The 25,921-nt window shown below is 42.8% G+C and overlaps 1 protein-coding gene across 3 annotated transcripts in view; it reads right to left on the reverse strand.

The window, feature by feature from the left end:
- VIT (vitrin) overlaps window positions 1-13,525 on the reverse strand; it is a 124,345-nt gene extending 110,820 nt beyond the window's left edge. For all 3 annotated transcript variants that reach the window (XM_066378518.1, XM_066378517.1, XM_066378516.1), the window contains exon 1: window positions 13,305-13,525. The gene's annotated coding sequence lies outside the window, so the exon portion shown is untranslated. The remainder of the gene's footprint in view (window positions 1-13,304) is intronic.
- Window positions 13,526-25,921: the final 12,396 nt, after the last annotated feature.

Raw genomic sequence — 25,921 nt, forward strand, 5'->3', positions numbered from 1 at the left:
CATTTGCATTTTCCCTGCTTACCAGAGCTGGTTCATACTAAGCCAGGCACTTCTCTCATCTATATCCCGATTTAATTGGTCTGAGTTGGTATCAATATTGCTTTAAAGCTCCCAAGTGACTCCATTGTGCAGCCAGAGTTAGAACCTCTGCTGTAGAGGATGCAGCGATGGCAAAAAGGGGTAGATGGTCACATGGGCCTCGGTCATGGGGATTGGAAGAGGCTTGGATGAGTTCAACTGGCAGGTTGGGAGACAATGGTTTGTGAGGAAGGGACAGGACACAGGGGACAGAGCCACCCCAGGAAGTGGGAGCTGCTCTGCCAGGCTGGGAGGGGAACCGGACTGTTAGGAAAGAAGGGGACGTGTGGGCCTTGAGTATCACTCCTAAAGAATGTGGAATTGATCTTTAGGCTATGGAGAAACCTAGGCGGCTTAAAAATTATTTTTGCATTCATCATTTTTAATAAGCCCCCTAGAGGCTTACTTGAGCCACTCAGTTGCAGAAAATATGTCCTGGTGGACGTGTAGGATTTATATAATGCTGGTGTTTGTCTGATCTATGATGCTGCACGGGGGAGCACCTAGCAATACTCTTTGTCCACAAGGCAGAGAGAGGCGATAGTCATCTGGAAACATTTAATAGTTACGAGAGGCTTGTGCTGTATTTCCAAAATGCCAGGAATCCCTTGAGGACAGACATCTCTGAACGGGGTGAGGCCCCAGCTGCAGCCTCGTTTTCCTCCTCTCTGCCCGATGGGAAGCCTCAGCTGCCTGTCAGTGGATGTGGGTTTATCTGGTGAAGGTGGAACCAGGGAGGCTGGCACTAGGAGGAGCCTCTGCCATGCGAAGGTGACCTCAATCTGCAGAGAAACCTTTACGTAGATCATATTTCTCCGGGCTGGGCCTGAAACATTGCATTTCCTGTTGCCATGACACCGATGGTCACTGTTATAATCCCCCAGGATTCTGTGAAGAAGAGAGTGAGCCAGAGAGGACAGTGGTTTTTTCTTTTTCTTTCCTTATTTTTCTTCTCTTTCTGGTTCCTGCCTTCCTTTTATCTTCAAGAAATGCCTACAACAAAGTGCAAGTCAAATAGCCAGGCAAGTCAAAAGGAAATTTTGCTTTTTCTCAGAATGTTGGCCCCTAAGGAGACACCAGGCTACGTGGAGATGTGCTCTGAGCGAGGCTGTACGGACCGGAGACTGCTGGCTGCCTACGCAGAGCACCTGCTTCCTCTCCTCCTTCTTTCTCATACAACTGGCCCAGTAGGTAAGGGTACAAACACAGCCAGAGGCTCAGAAGCAGCGGGTTTATCCAAGGCTAAGTCGAGGTGGTTGTGTATAGATATTCCCCTTGCTGACGATCGCTTCAAGACCTCAGGCTGGAGCCCGTCAGCACAGGGCCTTCTCCAAGGGATTGTGACTAGTTCAAGAGTGGGTGTGTCCTGGGTTGTATCAGACCGAACGGGAAGATTTGACTCCATTGTTTTTCAGGGAGTAGTTACCTCTCTTGTTGGAAATGATCAAGGGGGCAGGTTGCTCCAGGTCTGCTGACAGCCATCTGGTGACCATGAGACAAGTCAGTTAGGAAAACGCCAACGCTACAGGAGGCAGGCAGCTAGGAGAGGCACAGAGCAATGGAGCTGGAGCTCTGACTGTCTTGTGCCTGGAGGCAGAGCAGTGAAGTCACTTGCTTAAGGTCACACGCCCCAGATCTCCGTATTAATCTTGTGCCCTTTTTATTATATCAAAGTCCTCATGTGACTGTTGTTACAAATTCCAAACGATTTCATAACTTATTATATAATATTATTATAAAATAGAAAGTCAACTCTTTATGTGTATAGTACTTTCCACTTTTAAAAGCCTGGTTGCCTCTATGACTTTAATCTCACAGGACCCCGGAAGGGTCTCACATATTATGCTCCAATGCGAAGATAATACCCATGGAAATGAAGTGACTAAGCCGGTCCCTGAATGGTCTGGCAATGAAAGATAATGTAGGCCCATCAAGATCTCCTTTGAGATTTTGGAACTGGAACACTGAAAGTCTTGAAGACGGTGGGAGCCAAGCTGAGGGCTGCACGGGGCCCTGAATAGGGCGGAGAAGACGAGGGCCAAGCGAGACGGAGAAGAGGAAGCCCGTGCTCCCGGGAGAAGCAGAGAGAACAGATAGATGCCTTATTTTCTGGCCACTTCCCAAGGTCCCATTTCCAGTCTGAAGGAGGTCCAGCCACACTTGGTCTCCTGTGCATGACATAGATGTTTCTGGGCCCTTCTACTCCAGCCAGTTTCTTTTCCGTGAAGCTTTGATTGAAATCCTTTCATCTTGGTTGTTTTATTTAACTCCTGTTTCCCGGAGATGATTAGTAGTGAAACGAAAAAGCTTAAAATGGAAAGAGCACAGGAACACGTCTCGCGGTCGCATCAAGGCAGGGGTCAGAGAAGCTGTGTCAAGCTCTGGAGCCGGGCTCTGGAATAAGGACCTCGTGTGCGGTGGCAACCACAGAGAAGGGGAAGCGCAGCCTGCACACCTGGAGAGCTCTGCGAGGAAAAGAGGGATTGTATGACCTTGAAACTTGGAAGAATGCCACTGTGGAGTTTCTGATGTATTTATGGTCACAGTTCATTACCAGGGCTGATCTTGCCCCCACCCCCAGGAAAGGTTTGGCAATGTTTGAAGACATTTTTGGTTGTCACAACTTGGGGTGGGGGACGCTATTGTCATCTAGTGGGTGGAGGCCAGGGACACTGCTAAACATCCTACAATGCCCAGCTCAGCCCACAGAGCACAGACTACCCAGCACGACATGCCAAGACTGTCAGAATTGACCAACTCTGATTTAGACAATATTTAGTTTTTCAAGTATTAAAAAAAGGGACACAATGCTGACTGATGTTCCAACCTGGGAATTTTCCACGATTAGTAGAGGTAAATTTTTTGATGACTAAAATGTGAACTACTCAAGATCCCTTTCTCCAGGATCACCTGTGATTGCTATATAGGGCCAGGGCAAACCCTAAAGAAAGATACTCAGTTCTGGGCTGTGGGGTGGGCCAGTGAAAGAGCTCACGCGAGAATTCAATGACAGACACGTGCCCGTGCCATTAGGCACGTTGGTCCATGTGGCAGGTTTCTACATGTCACAAAACCTTTTTTGGTGTGTGTCTGTCAGACCATCAGTTTGTACTTCGTTAAGAACCTGACATATGGTAATGCTTACCACTTCCACAGGGCTTCAACCAATAGTGATTTCTAGTGGGGATACAAACAGTAATTACGTTTCTGAAGTGGTAGTTTAGATCTTATATTGCCGGTGGGGAAAAAAATACTAGTTTGCAGGCATGCCCCCAAATGAGCCCTAAAGAACTCCTTCCCAGAGTTATTTACCCTCGGTAATGGAAGGGGACACAGGGAGCAGTGGCCCCGGGGGCAGGGCTGCGGGCCTTGGTAAGGACGAGCCTGGCCATGACTGCCCCTGGGTGACTCGGGAAGCCGTGCGAGCACGGATGCAGAGTTTCTCATGAAGCTTTGGCAGATGAGTCTCTGCTCAGAAGCTTCTTCACCTGATGTATTTGACGCCAAATTAGCCCCGCCTCCTCCCAGTGAGTCTTGTCCCTGGGAGACTGAGGCCTGTGGTTGCCGCGGGGCATCCACTGTGAATTCAGGTCAGTCCTACTGTGCTTCCCAGAGCCTTGCCTGGCCTGGCGTCCTGTTCTCTTCGGTCTGCCTTCAATTCTGAGGCATAGAAAAACATTTTGTCCGCATCCGGCAGGGCCTTCCAGCCGAGGTAGGAAGGAGGATGAGGGTGTGCCTGTGAAGTCCATAGCATCTTCCTGTCTGCCTCTTGGTAACTGCGGCTTTGCCTCGGACCACAGGGTTCCGGGCGCTCCCATTCCACCGAGAGGCAGGCGTGGGGCTGCTGGTCAGAGTGCATTCTTGGATCCCAGCAACCATGGGGGGAACACAGGGCACAGACGAGGGCAGTGATCGTGGCTGAGCAACTGGGGACAAAGGAGGATTAAGTTCCCAAAGGTGGTGGGGACTGGCAGAAGGAGAGTCATATCCAAACAGGAGCCCCAGCTCTTCAAAGAGCCCGCCCTCCAGGGACCCTCTCTGGCCCATCACCAGCCCTGGCGGAGCCTGCAAGCCCTCTTCCACGGCCCTCCTGCCACTTTTACCAGCTGTCTAGTGGCCTGTTACACGGGGTGGGATTGGTACCTTTGTTCTTCTTCATGGAAAGTTTTCGAAGTTCAGAGTCCACTCCAATAATACCTCTCATTTACTGAGTGCTTACGATACGCTGCACACTGCACATAGGTGACTTTAAGTATTGTGGTGATCCTGTCAGGTAAGTACTCTTATGCCCATTTTTCAGAGTAGGAAATTGAGACTTAGGGAACCTTACCCAGCTGTCCAAGGTTACAGAATGAGTATGTAGAAGAACAGAATCCCATCCCAGGCCTTGAACGTTTAACCCCACACAGTACCCCCAACTGACCACCCTGCTGAAGTCTCCCCCTGCCTTTCTCCCTGATCCATATATCCTAGGTTTTTTGAAATACTCTGTTGACATAGTTAAGACGCACACTGTAAAATACATACATTGTATAATAAAGTTGTCTTAGTTCTAAGGTCAAGAGATTGAGCTACATTTGGGCCTGAACTCACAGCTTTCTCTCTCTCTCAAATGTTATTTATGGTAAAGTGATGCATCAGGCATATTTTTAAGTTTAACCAGGCATAACACACCCATCTAAATAGGCATTTAAGTGTATTATAATTGACTGTGTCATGGGTTGTTAAATGGGATGATTCTTTGTCTCAGCTTCAGCTGCTGAGATGAAGTGCCAACTACTTCCATGTTCCAAAGTGGTCCTGAGGCTCTTGTCACTACTGCCTGAAGTGCATGAGGGGGGGAGGAGGGGGAGGGGAGGGGGAGGGGAGGGGGGGAGGGAAACACCAACAGCTTTTCCTGAAGCTATTCCTGTTCTCTGGTCTCCAGCTGCCCTCTCGGCTTCTGTAACCTCTGGTGCATTCTGGCAGTCAGCCGAAGACCGCGGTTCTTGGTTACCTCCTTTGGAAGTCCAGCTTGGATGCCCAGCAGCCCCATTTGAAATTACTGAGAGGCAGTGTCCTTTGGGATTGGGGCAGAGTGGACTGGCTTCTGAATCATGATTAGGACATCTACAGGAGAGGGAGTAACTTGTGGCAAATGAGACTACCCGTGTGAGAGTCAGCCTGGAGTGGCATTAGGTCTCTCCCAAACCGGTTGTGTGTGGAGGGTCAAGGAGCCCATAGCAGAGAGCAGCCGGAGTTAGGTCACCAGATGCTCAGGGACTGAGGGGGGCACTGTAAACACCCAGCCGGAGCAGATTCATCTGTATCAGCATCCGGAGAACGTGGGTGACGGGCTCCCATCAAACTGGGGAGTGCTCCCTAGGAATAAGAAATCCCTACCACGCCCACTGAACCTTAATGCCAGCGCACAACAGTAGCAACTGGAAGGCCCTCTTGTCACCTTCCCCTTTCCTCTCTGCACCCACTTGAGCTCTGGACATGAAGAGACGCTCATTTGCAGCCAAGGCGAGGACGGGTAAAGGCACAGGGCTGAGAAGGAGAGAATCCAGTCATGCCCCCTTCCCGTTGCAGAAAGCAAGCCTGGAGGTGGAGGAGGTTACTTTACACTTGTGAAGTTTTTAGTATTTCCTAAGTATTATTCCTATAGTAATGGCAACTGCAATTGTCTGGAGATGTAATATGAACAAGGTCTTTTTAAAGACTTGGAGTGTGATCTGCAGTATTATTAAGGGGCCTATGCAGATTTCCCGTGGGCAGAGGCAAGAATTGCCCATAGAGAATGTGTGAGTGGGCAGCCAGGGACAGCTGGGGGAAATGGAAGAGCATTAGGACGGCACCCTCTGTCTGCTTGTCCAGAGGACGCCCTGGATCTCCCCTCTTTCCTGCTCCCTCAGTCTGCTCCAGAAACATTGGCCTCTCAATCATGGTCCTACCTCAGGGCCTTTGCATTTGCTCTTCCCTCAGCCTGAATGCTCTTTCCCAAGTGTCCACATAGGTTGCTCCCTGGCTTCTTTAACCTCTTCCTCTGTTTCAGTGTCCTTTTGTCAGACACTGACCTGACCATGCAATGTAAAGCATCACCACACTTGCTGCTCTGTCCAACCCCCTTATTCTACTGTCTTAACATTTGTCATAGCCTAGACCACTGCCAGACCTCTGACATGTATTTGTTTATTGTGTGCCCACAGATTGGCAGCTCCGGGAGAATGGAGACTATTTTGTTTGCTCCTCTTCCCAAACACATAGAATTATGGATGGCACATGGCCGTGGCCCCATAAACACTGCTGTATTTGAATGTTGTCTTCTGTATCTGAATGAATTATTGCTGCTGTAATTGAACATTGTCTCTGCTTCCTTAAATTCCTTTTAGCTTCAGGAGTAAGGATTTGCTCACTATATTATACAAGAAAGCCAGTCTGGGCAAGTTGACTTGCACTTTTATATCCAAAGCGTGTTTTCTCTGTCTGGGACACGGCACCCAGAGGAGGGAATGCACTCAGCACGGAGACGCCATGACCTCTTCCCTTGGAAACTATACGTTGGGTTCCCCTAAAGGAATCGATTTTTTTTTTCTTTGTGAGAAGAAGGAATGCAGAAACAGTTTCATCTCACTGTAGCCTGAAGGGTGATTTTTTATGAATTTTTACCACATGTCCACAACAAAACATTTGCCTTTCTTTCCCTGAGGGAAAGAATTTGAGAAATGTCTACTGGAGTTTTGTCAATGTAGAGACCCTTATCAGGAAGAGCAATTTTTTTTTAAAGTAATCTGAGTCATAGGGAAGTAAGATTTTTCCTGTGACTCGTAGAGAACTTTACCGTAGTGAAAGTCAAAGGCACCTTTTGGGAACCTGTTACTCAAAGGGCTTGATAATGACCTACTCCTTGGCTTTCTTCCTGAGAATCATGTCTTCCCAACACACCTGAGAAATGATTCTTAATCAGGAGATGATCCAACCATGCCTGGGTACCCCCTCGTCCTCTCAGCATCCCTTCTCCTGTGAGCTCCTTGCCTTCCCTCCTCTCCATCATTATTAGTGCATGTCTATACTTGGGAGAAAGAATTGGTTTTTGTTAATTTTTTATGAAACTTGACTTAGCTAGAAAGCAATGTTTTCAGGGATGGCAAAGATTAATTTGAGGCAGTAATAGAAAAACCAGGACTGTGTAATCATTGCCTGATAGGTTAAGAGTGTAAGCTCTGGAACTAGACTGCTTGGGTTTGAAGTTGAGCTCCATCACTTACTAGCTGTGTCACCTCAGACAATTTCCTTAACTCCTCAGGGCCTCAGTTTTCTCATCTGTGTAATGGGGATAGTAACAACCCACCCCACATGGTTGCTGTTAGGATGAAAGAATATGTATAAATAATATGTATAAAGGTAAGAATAGCTGTAGGTGGGGTTTTTTTTTGTTTTTTTTGTTTTTGACAGAGACAGAGAGTCAGAGAGAGGAACAGATAGGGACAGACAGACAATAAGGGAGAGAGATGAGAAGCATCACTTTTTCGTTGCAGCACTTTAGTTGTTCATTGATTGCTTTCTTATATGTGCCTTGACTGTGGGGCTACAGCAGACCGAGTGACCCCTTGCTCAAGCCAGTGACCTTGGGCCCAAGCTGGTTCATTTGCTCAAACCAGATGAACCCATGCTCAAACTGGCGACCTCGGGGTCTCAAACCTGGGTTCTCCACATCCCAGTCCAATGCTCTATCCACTGTGCCACCACCTGGTCAGGCTAGCTGTAGGTGTTAAGCAATTATTACTGTTGTTGGGGTAGTGATTAATCATGATTACCATCATCATCACCCATACTTTTGCAAAACATAGTCATTTTTTTTTTGTATTTTTCTGAAGCTGGAAACGGGGAGAGACAGTCAGACAGACTCCCGCATGCGCCCGACCGGGATCCACCCGGCACACCCACCAGGGGGCGACGCTCTGCCCACCAGGGGGCAATGCTCTGCCCCTCCGGGGCATCGCTCTGTTGCGACTAGAGCCACTCTAGCGCCTGGGGCAGAGGCCAAGGAGCCATCCCCAGTGCCTGGTCCATCTTTGCTCCAATGGAGCCTTGGCTGCGGGAGGGGAAGAGAGAGACAGAGAGGAAGGAGAGGGGGAGGGGTGGAGAAGCAGATGGGTGTTTCTCCTGTGTGCCCCGGCGGGACTTCTGCACGCCAGGCCGACGCTCTACCACTGAGCCAACCAGCCAGGGCCTAAACATAGTCATTTGAATTCTAGTTGAGGACTTAACAGAGGTTAAGCAACTGTTTGAATCACTCTACAAGATGCTGTCCAGGGTTAGCCATGCTTGATTTTTGGACTTCTAGGAGAAGAAACTACATTGGTTTGTGACAACCATTGAGTTAAAGTCTTCTAGGAACCCAGAAAGGAAGCAATTTTTTAGTTTTCTTCCTTCCTTCTCTGCTCTGAAATTTATAAGGATCTTGAGCCCATTGCCATGAAAATCTTCTAGGTGGTTGTAGAACATCTGGACCAATCGAATGGCTAAGGAATGATATCCCGCATTCTTAAAAAGAATTAAGGAAAGCAAACATCTAGTGAAGTAATATGAAGCAGAAATGGGCTAAACATTTCTTTTTAAATGTTAAGACCAGAATAAAAAACAAAACACTAAAATATCTTCTAAACTGAATCAAAACGCAGCTAATACACTATGTATTTGTTTTGTTCCAAGGCTCGGGCTTGTGGATTTGACTCAGGAAAGGATTTCAGTGCCATCATCTCAGCTCACCTTTCTCCAACAGGATACAAGCCCCGGATTGCGGCAGTGGATTCCAGCCGAATCACATCTGCTGCGTGGGGGATTTACCTTTTGCAGGTTACCATATGACATGCAGCTTTCATAAGTCTCAGCTCAGAGCATCGCCTGGTGCCTGCTTTGTGCACCTGGCAGTCCCAAGCATTTCAGAGCAGCAGTCTCTAGGGATGTCTTTAAGATTTGCAGTCTGTTGAAGCAGGGACCTTTTCTAGTTGATTAGAAGCAAACTCTAAATCCTGTATCCACAACTGTTTGTTTTACAAATGTGGTAACCATAGGAAAATGCAATCAACAAAACCGAAATAGTCTTTGCTCCATGGTGAACATGTGCTCTGGGAATGTTTTGGATTTTGGTCCTTCTCCTCCTGGTCTGTAGACAGGAACTCACTGAGGTCTCAGATTAACTTAAAATTTTTTGTGTTTATCTATCTATTGTATTTTTAAAATTCAAATTGTGTTCTTCAGCTCCATAATTTCCACTTGGCTCTTTTTTTTATGTTGTCTCTTTGTTGAACTCATTATGTCCTTGTATTGTTTTCCCGATTTCATGAAATTGTTTATCTGTGTTCTCTTGTTGCACCCTGTGCATCTTTAGAGCAATTGCTTTGAATTCTTTGTCAGACAGTTCATGTATCTCCATTTCTTAGGGGTCAGCTACTGGAGGTTTACTGCTCTTCTGCGTGTCATGTTTCCCTGATTCCTCATGATCCCTGTAGCCTTGCAGGGTAGACACCTACACATTTGAAGAAGCAGTCACCTCTTCCAGACGCTGTGGAGTGACTGGTCAGGAAAGGCCTTCACCTGTGAGTCGAGTCACGCTGGGGTATGCCGTGATCCTGGGTCTAGCGGTGCAGGGCACCAAGTGTGGGGCCTTGTGGCTTTGGGTGCAGAAAGACACGCTGTCTAGACAGCTCAGGGTCTGGGGGTCCCCATTGCCAACTGCGTAGTACTTAGTAAGCCCTGTGGGGGATCTGCCCTGGCTCAAAGGGCTGCTGGGGTCCACAGTGATGCTTCAGGGTCCAGCAGCTAGGGACCAGGGCAGGCAGCACTGATGGCCAGAGCTGGTGGTGTGCCTGCACTCTGTTGCGTGGCCAGCAGTCGATGCCTGTGTCGTGTAGCGGCAGGCGTCAGTTGCAGACACATATATAGTGGGGAAAGCCAGGACCAGCATCAAGGGCCAAGGCTACATGCTGGTGCACTAGGAGATTTGGGGCCCTTAACTGTCAGGTGTACTCCTCTGGCTTCAGGGTCTCACCACAGGCTGTGCACATCTCCATAATTTGTTGAGAGTTAAGCCAGTAGGGTGCATGTGCACAGCTGGAGTAGCTCTATGTGTGCAGGTGATCCCAGCGGTACAGGCTGTGACAGGTGTCTGGGCCAGATCTTAGCCAGCAGTGGATGTGGAGACCCTAGCTGTTAGGGTTACTGCTGCGGTTTAATTAAAAAATTTAAATCGGCACTATCACAAAGCCATTTCTGAAGCTCAGCCTAAATTTACCCTGGTCTATTTGTCCTTTTTGCCCCATTCTCTGCACTTGCACAAGGTGCCCCTTGCACGAGGACCTTTCACACCTGTAAAGAGATTTCCTTTGCACTTTTCTCACTCATGTTATGTTTGTTCAGGGCGCCAGGAATTCCACCCCCTGCTGCAAACCACAGAGAAACACAATTTTAGACAGCGAGAGGGGGACCCCTGGGATTTCTCATACTACAGACATCACCGGTGTTGCTTTTCTTGTTTATCATTTGCTGATTGATCGTTTAGCTCAGACCCTCTGAATGAAGAGATAGCTATACAGTTCTAATAACCATATGAATATCACATAATTCCACCATTCTATTTGCTTACCATATCCAATGAGTTAATGTCTAAAAGTTTAAAGAGGATTACAATTGCTTTTCTTCACAGCTAGCCTGGTTTCTTCATTCTAGTCACAGATAATACAGACAATATTTGCTAACATTTGGGTGCTGATGGTGTCCCAAGCACTGATCAAAGCTTTCTGCCACAATCCTATAGGGAGGCACTAATAAGAGACCCTTTTTAGAGATGAGAAAACTGAGGCTTAGAAAGTTTAAGTAACTTGCCAAAGTTAATACAGTTAAGAAGTGGCAGAGCCTCCTGCCTGACAAACTCCCATGGGATCTAGAGCACAGGAAGGCCACTTGGCCTTGGCCTTGCCTAGAAGGACTTACTTTTAGCTATTTGACATTTTCTTCACACGATATGTTATAGGCAATCACAGTAGCACAAGAGAATACTGAAATAAGTCTGTCATACAATTTGGACCACACTGTTTCATTTTTGTATATGTTAAAGTCTTTAGTTAGGTAAACATAAACATTTTAAATATGCCATAGTTCTGAAACCCCACTTTGATATTTTTTCATTTTGCATCAGAGTCTCAACAATAAAATTGGCCTGGCCACATCGAGATCAGAGAGGTCTCAATGCACAGCATCATAGGATTAGGAGGGAAACTTAGAGGCTCTCTTGTCCAAATTTTTCATTTCATACTCAAGGAAATGGAGACACAGAGACACACAGCGAGAGTGCCCTTCTATGGGAAGAGAAACCAGTGTGCGTCTGTCCTGCACCCACTGCTGTGCATACCAAGCTCATGTTTCTAAACAAGCAAGAAGAGAAGTGACACATTGGGTACAAGTAGTAGGAACATTGTGGAGTGCAGGAAGCATTGATTTTAAAGCCAGTGGTTCCTTTCAATGTAATCTTTTTTTGAATATGTGCAGAAAAAGGTTACATTTCTATAGAACTTTTTACATTTCAAAATCTATTTGGAACCGAGAATCATTATTGAGCCTCATGACCACCGTGGGACAGGGTGTGTGCAGGCTTTGCTTCTTCTGTTTTTCAAGTGGGGAAACAAGTGTCAAGAAATGTTCCACACCTTCCCCAAGGTAGCACAGCTAGGTAGCGGCCGAGCTGTTACTGAAATTTAGGACCCCTGGCTTGAGACATTGCACTGAACCTCACTGTTCTCCGGTATACATTATGTCTCGCGGGAATTACAGATGAGAACAGCACAAGCATTTTTGCTCTCCTGATGCTGTTCACAAACCATTTTCAAACCCAGTGTATTTTCTCTGAAAGGAACTATTCTTCATGTGTTCAGTAACTTAGGAGAAAAGATAATTAGACCCAACTATAGTCACGAGGCAAACCCTATTTCAGGATTGACATTTAGCATTTTAAGGTGTTTCCTTTCGGTGGTGAGGTGTAAGATATATTTAAATGAAGCTTAGTCTGGGAAACCATCACATTGCAATTAAAAATGCAGCCCTTGTAGCCTTGCAATTCTTTGTCTAAAGCCCTTCAGCCAAAGAGGGTATTTTAATTCAATAAATAAAAGACAGGCACTTGCAGCTTTCCTACCAGCGCGTAGCTACCACTTGCAGCTGACACACTCGACAGAGAAAATACACAAATAGCATCTGATCTTGCCTTGCTGCAGGGTGTTTTCATTTTTCCAGAGACTGAGGGAAAAACAACCTAGCAACTTCACCGCCAAGACTTCCAAATTTGTTGCAACACAACGTAATGGCAAAATGCTATTTTCTTAGCGCTCACATTTTTAAATAACCACCATGGCCAGGGATGCCTGGTTTAACTTTTGCAATAAACCCAAAGAAAAATCTTAAATTCCACTCTCGATCTGGAGATGACAAAGATGTCATGGGTTGTTTGGAGCAAATCATCGAGTCTAATAATTCAATCTTATCCTTTCTGTTTAATCTGTGCTTGAGGCATTTATTTCATGCTTATATTGGTTTGACACTAATCATGCTTAAAAGAGGTTTTGTATTCTGTTTTCCTGTGCAAAGTTGTGCTATAATAGTAGACTTAACTATGCCAGCTTTTTCCCGGGCTTATCAGTGAAAACACATTCCGCCTGAGAAAATACTTCCAGTGTAAACAAGACACAGAATTGCACATCTAGCCACATTCCACTGAGATCTGACTAGAGAAAAGCATAAATCCACATTAAACAGTTTCTTTTAATCTAGCATCGACATACCCATTTCTCATACTGCTTTTTTATGCATTATTATAAGCAATTTGTTACATTGCTATTGTATTCCACATAGGAAGCAAGACATAGAAAGCCTCACATGTACTTCCAAGTTCTATACAAATGTCATACTTTTCAACTTACTTTAACTATAATTAAGTTGGCTTAAAGATACAGTGAAAATCTTGTTCTAATCTTAGTACAACTTATTTATAGTTGACAAACCTAATATTAGTTGTCAACTACCATCCCCTCCCATCTCAATTTTCTTGAGACTGAAATTTGTACAGACTGATTATTTGGTGAAGGTATGTATGGTACAATAGTTTCTTAATGACAAATACATTTAAATGTTTATAAGAATAAGAATGGAAAGCAAACTAGCTACAGAGCTTAATAATTCATCAGACATACCTTGTTTGAAGGAAGCAATTTTTTTTTCAAGAATTTTCCACCACACAGAAGGGATATCCTTTTTTCCTTAAGCTTTTCTGCATCACAAATCCCATCCAAATTATTCTAAAGAAACAACAAGCGGTCCAAACACCTTTTCTTCTCAGAGGAGCTAATCAAACATTCTCATCAACCTCTGAGCACTTTGAAAAGCACATTTTACACCACACACACACACACACACACACACACACACACACACACACACTGCTGCTCACACTGGTTTTAGTGCTGAATTAGGCGGTCCTCTTTCAAATTTCCACTCCCACTTGCTTTTTCAGGTTGTGTGTGTGTGGGGTGTGGGGGGTGGATAAGGATTTCTAAATATTCTTGTCTAGCCCAAAGCACACATTTTCAGTAAGCAAATTCTACAATTAGAAATTCTAAAAAGTAGACAGAAGCACTTAGATAAAATGAAAATAAATCATTTAAAGATGAGCAGGGCAATTCAATTTTCTCTTTCTTTTTCAAAGGCTAGTAAACAGCTGGTTTAAGCTGCATAAGGGCAACTGCAAACACCACCAAACCGAGGCTACTAGCCTCTTCTTTTTGGAGTGAAAATGCTTACTTTTCCTAATGTCAGAGCTATTTTTTTTTGGTTTAGTTCGCTTCAGTCCTTTCTGCATTTTGGCAAGCTTACTGAAGTGACTGTCATCTTTGCTGCTGGTAACAGGACTCAAGATAATAACAGTGGGAAGCGAAACCTGACTCATGCCTGTTTCAAAAACCCAAGGACGGAGAGCTCACATCATAAGTGAAATATGCTGATTTCAGTTATTTACACATTAGTGTCATCAGTTAAACAGAAGGGATTGAGACCCAAAACATGCACTAGCACGTCACAGCATTGTAAAAACAGACCATAAAAAAGTACATCTGGCGTTCCTTGAGATTCAAACGTGTATCCGTGTGTAGAGCATCTTCCCTCCGCGGAACTGGAGGGAGCACAGAGCCATTCCTCCGCCTGCTGGGGAGGGAGCCCTCGCGCAGCGGGAGCTGCGAGAACCTTCCCAGCCACCGCCCTCCCGTCCCCATCTGTTGGCCCTGGGATGGCTCCTTATTTTAAGATTATGGCTTGAATGTTTTTTTTTTCCTCTCTTTTATCTTCATTAGGTTCTGCATTTAAATTATTTTTCAATTCCGTTTCTTCTACCATAAAACCCTGAACTTGGGTATGTTGGTGGTAAGGATGGTGCCATCACATGCAGGGTGGCCTGTCCCCCTATTTGAGTTCGGGATGTTTCAGATGAAATGGCAGTCCAAGAATTAATAATAGAATAGCATCAATATTAATAGGAATGCTAAATGCCAGCCATCAAATACTTTTGTAAGCATGGTGATAAACCCTGTACATATATCATCACATTTAATGACAAGACGAATTTAGAGGGGTCAGTACTATTATTTCCATTTCACAGCAAGGTGTTAGGTTCGGACATCAAGCTTCTCTTATTAGTTTAGTTTGTTTTCTTCTGATGAATAAGGTAGAATCAACTGTACATGTATTGAAAAGCATGTGAAGAGATGCTCAAAGAGAAATGTAAATTAAAAGCAATGATGTTTGCAGTGATGAAAAATTTTAGAAATAGATAATGATGGTTGTACATTATAAATATAATTAATGCTAATGAACTGATTAACTTAATGGTTAGAATGGCAATTTTTTTTTTACATATATTTACCACAATAAAAATAGTTAAAAAGAGGCCCTGGCTGGTTGGCTCAGTGGTAGAGCGTCGGCCTGGCGTGCAGGAGTCCCGGGTTGATTCCCGGCCAGGGCACACAGGAGAAGCGCCCATCTGCTTCTCCACCCCTCCCCCTCTCCTTCCTTTCTGTCTCTCTCTTCCCCTCCCACAGCCAAGGCTCCATTGGAGCAAAGATGGCCCGGGCGCTGGGGATGGCTCCTTGGCCTCTGCCCCAGGCGCTAGAGTGGCTCTGGTCGCAAGAGAGCAAAGCCCCAGAGGGGCAGAGCATCGCCCCCTGGTGGGCAGAGCATCGACCCCTGGTGGGCGTGCTGGGTGGATCCTGGTCGGGCGCATGCGGGAGTCTGTCTGACTGTCTCTCCCCGTTTCCAGCTTCAGAAAAATACAAAAAAAAAAAAAAAATAGTTAAAAAGACAAATTCCTTATTAAAAAAAATGAAATATCTTTTCCCCCCCTCAGATTGGCAATAATTTAAAAGCTGGGAAATGCCCGTGGCAGACATGTGGTGGCTCTAAAGGACATTCGTGGTGTGGACAGATGTGGCTGTTCTAGAGAACCATCCTCAAATACCTGGTCACACTCCTTGTGTGGCCTCGGATCCATGAGACTCCTGGTGAGATATACTCTCCAGCGAGCTCCTTGCCCAGGGCCAGGCGAACTCCATCCCTGGAAAACTGATGAGTTAAGTAAGGGAGATGCACAGTATGATACATTTCACAGCAGCTTAAAGCAAAAGTCTAGGCGTGGGGACTGAGCATCGACCCCAAGGCCGGATCACTTACATCGGACTAATGGTGATAGCACCTGACATTTGTCAAGTAACCTAATCTCAATGTTTCTTCATTGATTTATCTGTAAAAAGTTAAAAATAGTAAAACGAATGTCACGGGTTAGGACAATGAAAGGAATTAATATTTGTAAAGTTCTTGGAATCTTACCTCATATGAAGCAAGTACTAGATAAGTGTTTTTGTTCATTTTTTATCAAATAAAATGTACATCAACACTAATGTATTTGTTTTCTATTGCAGTGTAACAAGTGATCAACTTTACAACAATACTCGTTTATAATCTCACAGTGCTGTAGGTCAGGGTCTCCACACAGGGTCTCAGAGGGCTGAAATCTAAGTGTCGGCTGGACTGGGTTCTTATCTAGAAGCTCTAGGAAATAATCTACCTTAAGCTCTTTCAGGTTGCTGGCAGAATTTCATCCCTTGCCTTTGTAAGATTGAGATCCCTGTTTTCAGGGTGGCTGTCAGCCAGGGGCTGCTCTTAGCTCCTCACGGTAACCTCACCCCTTCCCACCTGGGCCCCTTTATCTTTAAGCCACCCGTAGCATGTTGAGTCTTATTCAAACTTTGATTCTTTCTAACTTCTTTTTTCAACAACCCAGAGAAACTGCTTTTGAAGGGCTCTTGCGATTATGTTAGGCCAGTGGGATAATCTTATCTTAATGTCTACTGATTAGTAACTACAATTACATCCTCAATGTAGCTTTAACCTATAACAAACCATTATCATGCCCCAGAGGTAAAGATTGTGGGTGCCACTGGAGAATTCTGCCTGCCACTACTATTGATCTTGAAAGCATTATTCTGAAGGAGTATAAGAAACAGAATGAGAAACATAATGCAATATTGGGATGGCTAATTTTATATGTTAACTTGGCTGGGCCACCAAGGTGCCTACATATTTGGAGAAACATTATTTCTGGTTGTGTCTAGGATGCTGCCCCTGGATGAGATTAGTACTTGAATCTGTGGACAGAGTAAGACAGGTTCCCCTCCCAGTGTGGGAGGGTCCCATCCAATCCTCTGAAGTCCCGAACAATGAATGCCTGTGTAAGGAAAGGGTGCTCTCTGCCTCTTTTCAAGTTGGTACGTTGATCTTCTGCTTTTGGACTGGAATTACCACTAGCTCTTCTGAATTGCCAACTTTCTGGGCACAGATCTTGGACACTTCTCAGCCTCAATCATTGTTAACCATTTATTATAGTAAATTTGTTTGTTTGCCTGCCTGTCCGTCCGTCCATCCATCCATCCATCCATCAAATCTCTTTTATTTTTTCAATCTAATCTCTTATTGGTTTTGTTTCTCTGGAGAACCCAGACAATTATAAATACAATTATAAACATTAAAATATATGTAGCTAAAGCAGTATCTGTTTTGCAAGAACACTTATAAACGAATGTATACACATGAACCCCATAATACTTCAGAGCCTGTAGTAGACTCCTCTAGACATCTGCTGTTCTAGGGCTCCTCTAGATACCTGCCCGGCTCAGATGCTCATATCCTGCAAGTCTTTGCTCAAATGTCACATCCTGAGCAGGGGCTTTCTTGGCCACCCTGTTTACAGTGTAACTGTTCCCCCCACCCCCAGCATTTATTTCCCCTCTCCTCTGTTTTATTTTTCCTCATAGTACTTACTACCCTTTAATAATATTTACTACTTAATTTTTTATAATGTGTTCCTTTCTAGAATGTAGATGTCTAGAAGGCAGGGTTTTCTTTTCTTTTTTTTTTTTAAATCCCTTTTCATCACTGATGTGTCTTTAGCCCTTGAAATGAACACATAACAAGCCTACATACAATAAGTATTAATTAAAAGTATGATTACAAATATATATATTAGAATGCTTGCCTGTGGGAAAGAGAATTGGGATAAAATGGAAGAAACACCATTAAAGCAAAAGCCCTGGAGTCTTGTGTGGACCAGTGATGATCATGCTGAGAATTGATTCAATCCTCCACAGCCAGGGCTGGCAGCAGCAACATTTTACCTATAAAACAATCATGTTGGGGGCCTCAGGGAAATCTTCTAACTTCTTTAACTAAAACAAAATCACAGCTTCTTGGTAAGTGGCCTTGAGCTGAATTTATGGCAGGAACTGAACTTGTAGATTATTTCGAGTTGAGAACAGAAATTGCGATGTTCAGTTTTCCTGCATTCTTACTTGAGATTCTGTTTTGCTTATAAATCACTATGGTTGCTGGAAAGCATCTTCGGTTCTTTCCCAAACAGCTGTTTGTCACTGTGCAGACTCAGTGTCCCAGTCTTGTGCTGTATGTAGTACAAGGACTCAAGTCTCTTTTAGAACATTCTCTATTAAAAGTTTTTATTATTGTCATAAACATTGAACTTGATGGCTCTGTACAATACTGCCTCATTTTTTTCTCTTTGACTCAAGAGATAGAACTCAGAGAAATCAATACACTTTTCATATCACAAATCCATTCTTTTATGTGACTTTTAAAAATGCAGATGTCAATTGAAGAGTCTAAGTAACGAGGTGGCCTTTCCACACACCCCTGATACTTTTACTGTGTGCTGGTATAAAACACAAGAGTTACATCTTTTATAACACAAGCTCACCGAAATGTGGAAAGCTCTATTGTGTTTGATGCTACATCAGTTTTTCATAGAAATATGATTTCCCTGGAACTGCTCTGCAGCAGTTTTGAGACTTTTTCTTCATGCACTTTGGTAGAAGCTCGCTGCACCAAGCAGGTGTCATTACAGTTCCCTGGACGCTGCTGACTGTTTCTGCTACAAGCACATGTTTTGTGTAGTGTCAAGGCAAGTGGAAAACTTGTTAACGTAATTGACTTTTGTTAAATTTATGTTATTACTATCTGTCAGAAGCAAAAAGGTTATTAGAAGAAAAACATATCTTTCAAAAAAATGGATGGAGCCAAATTTGAAGCACCGATAACTTAAAAACAGGTAGACTGACTATAGGTGGCGAAAGAGATTTTGCCAAGGAATGTAAAAGAGCCTCCAAAACTAGAAGGAAGAGTTCTTAAGTGTATAACATAAGGGACAAAAACTGATTAGAGATGAGATGGGTGTTATTGATTATGATGCAAAAGGTAAATGTAGTGGTACAAAAGACATAGTGGACCAATAGAATTTATCTTCTTCCTAAAGCAAAAACAAACAAAAAAAAGTTAGGAAGTTTACTATTCCCGCATGCTTCCCTGAAAGAAATGAGCCAGAACCACTGTTTATTGAACAACACCCACAATATTCTAGGCTAATTTGACAGAAAAATAAATACAGATAAATCACTGTGACTGCAATAGCATAAAAGATTCAAAGACCAAGAGGATGATATTGGGAACTGGAGGCTATAATGTGGATGCTAGCATTAAAGAAGGCTGCTGGTCTGGCAGATTAGAAAAATTCAAAAGTACCTTATTCAAAACAAGGGCTCAACATAGTTGGTTGGAGATAATAGGCCTTCTATCTCCCTTTTATACTAAGTAAGCGAATGGAGTCTAAAATAAAAGATTGGCTCACTGAACACCGGTCAGCTGGGGCTATGCTGATCCAAGCTTTGTTGTGCTGCGCTGTGTGACTTGGTTTCTCACCATAGGCCAGTGTGCTGGCTGATGAACCTCTGTCCTACGTGTGTTTATTTGGGTGTCCATGCTGCAGAGTGACAGCTGTTTGGGGAAAGTGCTTCTCAGGTCAACGGTGAAGTCACAAGGGGCAATAGGAAGTATGTAAAGTGTCTTAAGGCTTAGTTTAGCACTGGCACATTGTCATTTCTGGCCCATTCCATTGGCCAAAACAAATCTGATGACTGAGCTCAAAGTTCCAGGGCAGGAAATGAGACTCTACCCACAAAGAGGTTATAAGAAGGGTGTGAATGAAGAGAGGAGTGAAGGTTTTTATAGTTCATACACTGGCATATTTTATCTGTATCCATGTATGCCATAGTGTCTTTCTTCCCATATCTCCTGCCTGGATTCAGATTTCTTCTTGCTAATAAAAATATTAAAAAAAATAAAAGGCATTCATATTGGGAAAGAAGAAATAAAGATATCACTTTTTGAAGAGGACATGACCCTGTATATAGAAAACCCCAAAGACTCCACCAGAACACTATTAGAAACAATAAACCAATACAGTAAAGTCGCAGGATACAAAATCAATATACAAAAGTCTACTGCTTTTCTGTATGCCGACAATGAAACTTCAGAAAATGAACTGAAAAAAAAATGCCTTTTACAATTGCAACAAAAAATAAAGTACCTAGGAATAAACTTAACAAAGGATGTGAAGGACCTATATACCGAAAACTACAAAACATTATGGAAAAAAATAAAAAAAAACACAATGAAAGGGAAAAATATTCCATGTTCATGGATTAGAAGAATCAACATAGTTAAAATGGCCATTTTACCCAAAGCAATATACAAATTTAATGCAATCTCCATCAAAATCCCAATGTCATTTTTTAAAGAAATAGGTTTGTATGGAACCATAAAAAAAAGCCAAATAGCCAAAGCAATCCAAAGAAAAAGCATGACGCCAAAGGTATCACACTACCTGACTTCAAATTATACTACAGGGCCGTGATAATCAAAACAGCATGGTATTGGCAGAAAAACTGACATACAGACCAATGGAACAGAATTGAGAGCTTAGAAATAAAACCACATATAGATGAGCAAATCATCTTCGACAAAGGAGCCAAAAACATACAATGGAGAAAAGAAAGTCTCTTCAATAAATGGTGCTGGGAAAATTGGAAAACCACATGCAAAAAATGAAATGACTACAGTTTGTCCTCCTGCACAAAAGTTAATTTAAAATGGATCAAAGACTTAAATATAAGGCCTGAAACTATAAGTTACATAAAAAAACATAGGTACTAAGCTCATGGACCTTGGCTGTAGAGAACAATTTATGAATTTGACCCCAAAGGCAAGGAAAGTAAAGGCAAAAATAAATGAATGGGACTATATCAAACTAAAAAGCTTCTGCACAGCAAAGGAAACTGACAAAAAACCCCAAATAGGCAGCCAACTAAATGGGAGGTGATATTTGCAAACAACAACTCCAATAATGAGTTAATAGGCCCTGGCCAGTTGGCTCAGTGGTAGAGCGTCAGCCTGGTGTGCAGGAGTCCCGGGTTTGATTCCCAGCCAGGGCACACAGGAGAAGCGCCCATCTGCTTCTCCACCCCTCCCCCTCTCCTTCCTCTCTGTCTCTCTCTTCCCCTCCTGCAGCCAAGGCTCCATTGGAGCAAAAAGTTGGCCCGGGCGCTGAGGATGGCTCCATGGCTTCTGCCTCAGGTACTAGAGTGGCTCTGGTTGCAACAGAGCAATGCCCCAGATGGGCAGAGCATCACCCCCTGGTGGGCATGCCGGGTGGATCCTGGTCAGGCGTATGTGGAAGTCTGTCTGACTGTGTCCCCGTTTCCAACTTCAGAAAAATACAAAAAATAAAAATAAAAAAATTTTTTAAAAAATGAGTTAATATCCAAAATATATAAAGAACTCACAAAGCTCAGCAACAAACAAGCAAACAATCCAATTAAAAAATGGGGAGAAGACCTGAACAGATATTTCTCCCAAGAGGACATATGTAGGTGGCCAACAGGTATATGAAAAGATGCTCATCTTCACTAAATATTCAAGAAATGTAAATCAAAACTACAATGAGATACCATCTCACACCTGGTAGATTGGCTATTCAACAAGACAGATAATAACAAGCGTTGGAGAAGCTGTGGAGAAAAAGGAACCCTCATTCACTACTGTTGGGAATGCAAATTAGTACAACCACTATGGAAGAAAGTATGGTGGTTCCTCAAAAACTTAAGAATCAAATTACCGTATGACCGAGCAATCCCTCTACTGAGTATCTGCCCATAAAACTCAAAAACATTGCTACATAAAGACACATGCATCCCTGTGTTCATCGCAGCATTATTCACAGTGGCCAAGACATGAAAACAACCAGTGTCCCTTGATAGAGGCTTGGATAAAGAAGATGTGGTACAAATATACTATGGAATATTACTCAGCCATAAGAAATGATGACATAGCTACATTTACAACAACATGGATGGATCTTGACAACATTATACTGAGTGAAATAAGTAAATCAGAAAAAGATAAGAACTGTATGATTTCACACATAGGTGGGATATAAAACTGAGACTTATGGACTTAGATAAAAGTGAAGTGATTACCAAGAAGAAGGGAACATGGGGGACGGGGAAGGGGACTTGAGTGAATGGGGAGGGTGGGTGGTGGAATGGGTGCAAAGAGGGACAAATATAAGGTGACGGAAAATGATTTGACATTGGGTGATGGGTATACAACATAATCAACAGTTCAAATGCCATAGAAATGTTCACCTGAAACCTATGTATGTACTCTTATTGATCAATGTCACCACGTTAAAGTTAATTTTTTTAAATAAAATTTTATAAAACTATTCAAGAAAATAATAATTGGTAGATCATTTAACATAATAAAATAAATATGCCTTTGTTCTAAAATACATTATCTTACTCAATGGGGAAATCTAGAGGCATTTCTACTAAGATCAGACACTTAGCAAAGAAACTTACTATCTCTATTATTATTCACATTGTAGTAACGATGTTAGCCAATGCAATTCAGCAAGAGAACAATATTAAAGGAAAAAAAATTAAAACCCTGGCTGGGTAGCTCGGTGGTCCCCAACCTTTTTTGGGCAACTGACTGATTTAATGTCAGAAAATATTTTCACGGACCGGCCTTTAGGATTGGATGGATAAATGTATCACGTGACTAAGATAAGCGTCAAGAGTGAGTCTTAGATGGATGTAACAGAGGGAATCTGGTCATTTTAAAAAAATAAAACATCATTCAGACTTAAATATAAATAAAACAAAAATAATGTAAGTTATTTATTCTTTCTCTGCGGATTGGTACCAAATGGCCCACGGACCGGTACTGGTCCGCAGCCCGTGGGTTGGGGACCACTGGGTTAGAACATTGCATTGATACGCCAAGGTTGTGGGTTCTATCCCTGGTCAGGACACATACAAGAATGAACCAGTGAATGCATAAATAATAAATGCAACAATAAATTGATGTTTCTCTCTCTCTCACAAATCATTTTTAAAATATTAGAAAAAGAAAAAATTAATAAAAAGCAAGTAACATTACTACTATTTACCAGTATAGAAATTGATGTAGACATATCCGTGTACATACATGTATTTCTTAGCTTTGTTTGCTGAGAATGTCTAGAAACAATGAAACCCCACTCCCAATAAGCAAAAACTTGATTTCTAAATATCATTCTTCAATAAACAACATCACATATCCTTAGAAAATGCCTGATTCTAGGGCTGGGGATAAGAAAGTACAATGTGTGCCTGGAATATCTTGGAGCCCATAAGTAAGAAAGATGATGGTAACATGTCAAAAGGATGCAGGGGCAATTTAAAGGAGCTCTCAATAGCCAAATCTGGGACAGTTTGAATAACAAACCAAATAATGATATTAATGAATTAAAACATAATAATTTGGGGGTTTGTAATTGATATAAATAAATAATTTAATAAATAATTGGGGAGAGGAACAGCTTTTCTTTACAAAAGAATTTCAACTAATAAATGAAAAAAGAATGATGAAATAGAAAATCACTGTTCAGCCAATAACACAGGAGTTGATGAAACGATAAGAAACAGGATAGTTATGTATTCTCAAAGTATTTACCCTGAAGATACTTATTAATTAAATAAGGGAAAATAATATCTTTACAGTGGAGAAATCTGGAAGACACCACTTAGCCTAGTGAACGCCATTTACTTAATTAGTAATTAGACAAATTGCCATCCTGTGCCTCCTAATGTGATGTACTGAGAAAGATACATCACTTACTTCTAAGGTATTCTTGTTAAAAAAATGCATCACTGAACTTTAATTATGTGGACACATCAGACAAACCCAATAGAGGAACAGTCTACAAATGTAGTAAGCTAATACTTCTCAAAAGCGCCAAGGTCATGAAAGGCAAAGACGGAGGAATTGTTACAGATTAAAGGGGACTAAGGAGATGTGACAATTAATGCAGTATGTGCTCTTAGATTCAAAGTTGAACCAGAAAAAAAAGATGCTAATGGGAACATTGGTGAAATTTAAATGAAGTCTAAAGATTAGATAATGAAGTTATATCAATGTTACTGTTCTGATCTTGATAATGGACTTGTAATTATATAAAATGTTAGTATTTGGGGAAACTGAGTGAAAAGTACACAGATTTTTTTATTATTATTTTTGGACAGAGACAGTCAGAGAGAAGGACAGATAGGGTCAGAGAGGGAGGGAGAGAGATGAGAAACATCAGTTCTTCATTGTGGCTCCTTAGTTGTTCATTGATTGCTTTCTTGTATGTGCCTTGACTGGGGGCTACAGCAGAGCAAGTGACCCCTTACTCTGCCAGCAACCTTGGGCTCAAGCCAGCGACCTTGGGCTTCAAGCCAGCGACTTTTGGGCTCAAGCCAGCAACTATGGGATCATGCCTATGATCCCACGTCAAGCCAGTGATCCCACACTCAAGCTTGTGAGCCTGTGCTCAGGCTGGTGACCTCAGGGTTTCAAACCTGGGTCCTCCACATCACAGTCTGACGCTCTATCCACTGTACCACTGCCTGGCCAGGCCACAGAACTTCTTCATACTAATTTTACAGCATTTTCATGTACTACTGATAGCAAGTAGTAGAAATTTGTACAACCAAATTTGTTGTAAAATTTTGGAAAGCAATTTGGCAAGCCATACCATGAGATAAAACAAAGTACCTAGTTTGTAATCTTTGACCTAATAATTTGCCTTCTGGGAATCACCTGTAAAGAGAACACCAGAGATGCACTTGTTAATATGTAGGTGCAGGACAAATATTGTCATCCCTCAGATGGTTCCACAACCCCCACGGATACTCAAACAGACGCTCAAGTTCCTTGTACAGAATGGTGTAGTATTTGCATGTAACTTTCCACACAGCTTTCCGTCCCGTATACTTTAAATTATCTTTAGGTTACTAAAAATATCTAATACAGTATAGATGGTATGTAAATAGTTGTTATACTGTATTGTTTAGGGAATAATGACATGGGGGGGCTGTACATGTTTAGTACAAGCACAACCATCATTGGCTCATTGTACACAGCAGCAACAATGTGATGTGTCTTCAAAAACAATTTTTTTTTGATCAACAGTTGGTTGAATCTTGAGATGTGAAACCAGTGAACACAGAGGTCTGACTGCAGACAGCTCGTTTATGCAGCATCCCTGGCCGAGAGTTTGACTTCCACCCGGGTAGGCATGTGGGCGGGGGCTTTCCAGCACTCTTGGTCTCCGAGTCCCTCTGTGATTAAAACATCATCCCGGGGTGATCACCGAGGCCCTGTTTTTAAATCCAAGTGGTCTCTCTCTTGACTGTGCTGTCTCACCCCCGCTTGCTGTGAAGATGAGGACAGAAAAGACGCGTGAAAGAAGACTGTTTAAAATAATATAGCGGGATTTACACATGAGGCCTATGTATTGCTTGAAAGGTGACAATAAAGGACATAATCAGAGCACCTGTCTTGGCAGCATTTGCTGATAATTCCGCATTTGAAATTTGAATGATGAAATCCTGACTAGATATAAAAATGACTGAAAAATCTTTCTTTTTAAACCACTAGCTAGTAGAGAAGGGATGCCTTGCTAACTGAGAAAAAAAGTGGGAAAAGAAATGGTTTGGGTGAGCTTATTGTTCCAACGTTCTGAATGCAAAGTTTAATGCAGACTGGAGAGTCAGTTTTCCAGCAAAGGGAGGTTTTCATTGGCCGGATTTGTCTAGCTAGATTTACTTCCACTCTGCTCTTATGTTGGAGAGGCTTAATTTAATTTCCTAATAAGAAAAAATGGTTTGCTTTCACATGTTTTGCAATCTATTAATGTATAAAAGATTAATTAGTATAAAAGATTAATGACAAAGCACTTGGATTCAATGAACGCTAATTATGATGAAAGCTGAACATAACCACTTCATTAGCAGAACAGGAAAATGGAAACAGCTCTGTGAAGAGAATGTGAAGT

This window comes from Saccopteryx leptura, chromosome 3 (assembly GCF_036850995.1).
Source record: "Saccopteryx leptura isolate mSacLep1 chromosome 3, mSacLep1_pri_phased_curated, whole genome shotgun sequence".
NCBI classification, from domain to species: domain Eukaryota; kingdom Metazoa; phylum Chordata; class Mammalia; order Chiroptera; family Emballonuridae; genus Saccopteryx; species Saccopteryx leptura.